Source organism: Oncorhynchus keta, chromosome 2 (genome assembly GCF_023373465.1).
Source record: "Oncorhynchus keta strain PuntledgeMale-10-30-2019 chromosome 2, Oket_V2, whole genome shotgun sequence".
NCBI classification, from domain to species: Eukaryota; Metazoa; Chordata; class Actinopteri; order Salmoniformes; family Salmonidae; genus Oncorhynchus; species Oncorhynchus keta.
The window spans coordinates 56,000,237-56,005,430 of NC_068422.1; positions in this window are offsets into that span (position 1 = coordinate 56,000,237).

Below are 5,194 nucleotides of genomic sequence, written 5' to 3' on the forward strand. Positions count from 1 at the left end.
ACATTGACCTCATCCCGTCAGTTGAGGATGCCTGGTCATTCTTTAAAAGTAACTACCTCACCATTTTAGATAAGCATGCTCCGTTCAAAAAATGCAGAACTAAGAACAGATATAGCCCTTGGTTCACTCCAGACCTGACTGCCCTCGACCAGCACAAAAACATCCTGTGGCGGACTGCAATAGCACCGAACAGTCCCCGCGATATGCAACTGTTCAGGGAAGTCAGGAACCAATACACGCAGTCAGTCAGGAAAGCTAAGGCCAGCTTCTTCAGGCAGAAGTTTGCATCCTGAAGCTCCAACTCCAAAAAGTTCTGGGACACTATGAAGTCCATGGAGAACAAGAGCACCTCCTCCCAGCTGCCCACTGCACTGAGGCTAGGTAACACGGTCACCACCGATAAATCCATGATTATCGAAAACTTCAACAAGCATTTCTCAACGGCTGGCCATGCCTTCCGCCTGGCTACTCCAACCTCGGCCAACAGCTCCCCCCCGCAGCTCCTCGCCCAAGCCTCCAGGTTCTCCTTTACCCAAATCCAGATAGCAGATGTTCTGAAAGAGCTGCAAAACCTGGACCCGTACAAATCAGCTGGGCTTGACAATCTGGACCCTCTATTTCTGAAACTATCCGCTGCCATTGTCGCAACCCCTATTACCAGCCTGTTCAACCTCTCTTTCATATCGTCTGAGATCCCCAAGGACTGGAAAGCTGCCGCAGTCATCCCCCTCTTCAAAGGGGGAGACACCCTGGACCCAAACTGTTACAGACCTATATCCATCCTGCCCTGCCTATCTAAGGTCTTCGAAAGCCAAGTCAACAAACAGGTCACTGACCATCTCGAATCCCACCGTACCTTCTGGTAATCTGGTTTCCGAGCCGGTCACGGGTGCACCTCAGCCACGCTCAAGGTACTAAACGATGTCATAACCGCCATCAATAAAAGACAGTACTGTGCAGCCGTCTTCATCGACCTTGCCAAGGCTTTCGACTCGGTCAATCACCATATTCTTATCGGCAGACTCAGTAGCCTCGGTTTTTCGGATGACAGCCTTGCCTGGTTCACCAATTACTTTGCAGACAGAGTTCAGTGTGTCAAATCGGAGGGCATGCTGTCCGGTCCTCTGGAAGTCTCTATGGGGGTGCCACAGGGTTCAATCGTCGGGCCGACTCTTTTTTTCTGTATATATCTATGATGTTGCTCTTGCTGCGGGCGATTCCCTGATCCACCTCTACACAGACGACACCGTTCTATATACTTCCGGCCCGTCCTTGGACACTGTGCTATCTAACCTCCAAACGAGCTTCAATGCCATACAACACTCCTTCCGTGGCCTCCAACTGCTCTTAAATGCTAGTAAAACCAAATGCATGCTTTTCAACCATTCGCTGCCTGCACCCGCACGCCTGACCAGCATCACCACCCTGGATCATTCCAACCTTGAATATGTGGACATCTATAAGTACCTAGGTGTCTGGCTAGACTGTAAACTCTCCTTCCAGACTCATATCAAACATCTCCAATCGAAAATCAAATCAAGAGTCGGCTTTCTATTCCGCAACAAAGCCTCCTTCACTCACGCCGCCAAACTTACCCGAGTAAAACTGACTATCCTACCGATCCTCGACTTCGGCCATGTCATCTACAAAATTGCTTCCAACACTCTACTCAGCAAACTGGATGCAGTTTATCACAGTGCCATCCGTTTTGTCACTAAAGCACCTTATACCACCCACCACTGCGACTTGTACGCTCTAGTCGGCTGGCCCTCGCTACATATTTGTCGCCAGACCCACTGGCTCCAGGTCATCTACAAGTCCATGCTAGGTAAAGCTCTGCCTTATCTCAGTTCACTGGTCACGATGGCAACACTCATCCGTAGCACGCGCTCCAGCAGGTGTATCTCACTGATCATCCCTAAAGCCAACACCTCATTTGGCCGCCTTTCGTTCCAGTTCTCTGCTGCCTGTGACTGGAACGAATTGCAAAAATCACTGAAGTTGGAGACTTATCTCCCTCACCAACTTCAAACATCTGCTATCTGAGCAGCTAACCGATCGCTGCAGCTGTACATAGTCTATCGGCAAATAGCCCACCCATTTTTACCTACCTCATCCCCATACTGTTTTTATTTATTTACTTTTCTGGTCTTTTGCACACCAATATCTCTACCTGTACATGACCATCTGATCATTTATCACTCCAGTGTTAATCTGCAAAATTGTAATTATTCGCCTACCTCATGCCTTTTGCACACAATGCATATAGACTCCCCTTTTTTTTCCTACTGTGTTATTGACTTGTTAATTGTTTGCTCCATGTGTAACTCTGTGTTGTCTGCTCACACTGCTATGCTTTATCTTGGCCATGTCGCAGTTGCAAATGAGAACTTGTCCTCAACTAGCCTACCTGGTTAAATAAAGGTGAAATAAAATAAAAAAATATATAAAAAAATAAGACTGCTGAACATTTAATCAATGGCCACCCGGACTATTTACATGGACCCCCCCTTTGTTTTTACATTGCTGCTACTCACTGTTTATTGTCTATGCATAGTCACTTTACCCCTACCTACATGTACAAATTAACCCGACTAATCTGTACCCCCGCACATTGACGCGGTTTATTGTTATGTAATCTTATTGTGTTACTTTTTATCATTTAATTTAGTTTATTTAGCAAATACTTTCTTAACAATTTTTTTAAATGCATTGTTGATTAAGGGCTTGTAAGTAAGCACTTCACGCTAATACCTGTTGTATTCGGCACATGTGACAAATACATTTTTATTTGATTTAGACCTATTGGTCCTGATGGGAGACATGGATTACCCAGAGAACACTGCTACTCCAGCTGCTTTCTCTTCATCTGACCACGTGTTCTCTAATAGTCCGAAATAATCTGGTTGTCGCGGTTGTAGCATAAGGGCTACTCATTTCTAGGCTTGGGCGATTTACTGGGGTATTTGGAAATAGCCAAGAATTTTTTTTTCAATACCGTTACTATTTATTTGAACTAAAAAAAAAATATACAAATATATTTAAATAAACTCAGCAAAAAAAGAAACAACCTTTTTTCAGGACCCTGTCTTTCAAAGATAATTAGTAAAAATCCAAATAACTTCACAGATCTTCATTGTAAAGGGTTAAAACACTGTTTCCCATGATTATTCAATGAACCATAAACAATTAATGAACATGCACCTGTGGAACGGTCGTTAAGACACTAACCACTTACAGACGGTAGGCAATAAAGGTCACAGTTATGAAAACGTAGGACACTAAAGAGGCCTTTCTACTGACTCTGAAAAACACCAAAAGAAAGATGCCCTCTTCATCTGCGTGAACGTGCATTAGGCATGCTGCAAGGAGGCATGAGGACTGCAGATGTGGCCAGGGCAATAAATTGCAATACTGTACTGTGAGATGCCTAAGACAGCACTACAGGGAGACAGGACGGACAGCTGATCGCCCTCACAGTGGCAGAACAAATGTAACAACACCTGCACAGGATCGGTACATCCGAACATCACACCTGCGGGCCAGGTACAGGTTGGCAACAACAACTGCCCGAGTTACACCAGGAATGCACAATCCCTCCATCAGTGCTCAGACTGTCCGCAAAGGCTGAGAGAGTCTGGACTGAGGGCTTGTAGGCCTGTTGTGAAGGCAGGTCCTCACCAGACATCACCGGCAACAACATTGCCTAACGCTCTTCTCACCAGGGGTGATGGTCAGATTCACGTTAATGAGCGTTACACCGAGGCCTGTACTCTGGAGCAGGATCGATTTGGAGGTGGAGGGTCCATCATGGTCTGGGGTGGTGTTTTGCAGCATCATCGGACTGGGCTTGTTGTCATTGCAGGCAATCTCAACAACGTGCGTTACAGGGAAGACATCCTCCTCCCTCATGTGGTACCCTTCCTGCAGGCTCATCCTGACATGATGCTCAAGCATGACAATGCCACCAGCCATACTGCTCGTTCTGTGCGTGATTTCCTGCAAGACAGGGATGTCCGTGTTCTGCCATGGCCAGCGAAGAGCCCGGATCTCAATCCCATTGAGCACGTGTGGGACCTGTTGGATCGGAGTGTGAGGGCTAGGGCCATTCCCCCCAGAAATGTCTGGGAACTTGCAGGTGCCTTGGTGGAAGAGTGGGGTAACATCTCACAGCAAGAACTGGCAAATCTGGTGCAGCCCATGAGGAGGAGATGCACTGCAGTACTTAATGCAGCTGGTGGCCACACCAGATACTGACTGTTACTTTTGATTTTGAAACCCCCTTTGTTCAGGGTCACATTATTCAATTTGTTAGTCACATGTCTTGTGGAACTTGTTTATGTCTCAGTTGTTGAATCTTGTTATGTTCATAAAAATATTCAAACGTAAAATTTGCTGAAAATAAACGTAGTTGACAGTGAGGACATTTCTTTTTTTGATGAGTTTATTAAGTAGTGGTGGCTGATGGGAGAAAAGGGGTGGCTAGGGAGAAGGTGGCGGAATCTGAGGTTTTGTTTGAAATTGCAAGAATGACTGGGTTACAGTAGCAAAGAAAAAGGGAAACAAAAGTAGTGAAGCTGTGGTAGAAAATAGGAAACCACTACAATCATGTTTAGACGGAGTGAGGGTTTTGGATCAATGCTATTTGGGAAATCCATTTAACGTTTCGAGGAAAATCTGAACATCTGGAATGCGTTACCTGTCACATTATTTTACATCATGAAGCTTCCCCAGAACAGTTGAGCCAGTCACGTGTCTTTTTGTAAATAGCACAACGGAAGAAAGTGGGAGCAGGTGAGTTGTGCTGTGTATTGACAGGGTTTTATATTGGGAGAGTATATTAAGAGTTGTTTTGCTTCAATAGAGTGATCAGGGACGTGCAACTATATTTTCACTTCACAGAAAATACATCAGTGCAACACATTCTCTAGAAAATTGTTAAAGGTTCATCAGATGACAACTGAAGTGCAATGCTATTTTCCTGGCAACCACAAGAGTAAATGAGCTAACAATGCAAAAGCAAAGTATTTTTTTGCCAAAACTATGCATGGGCATCATGTTTCATTTACATTGACATTTAAGTCATTTAGCAGACGCTCTTATCCAGAGCGACTTACAAATTGGTGCATTCACCTTATGACATCCAGTAGAATAGTCACTTTACAATAGTGCATCTAAATCTTAAAGGGGGGTG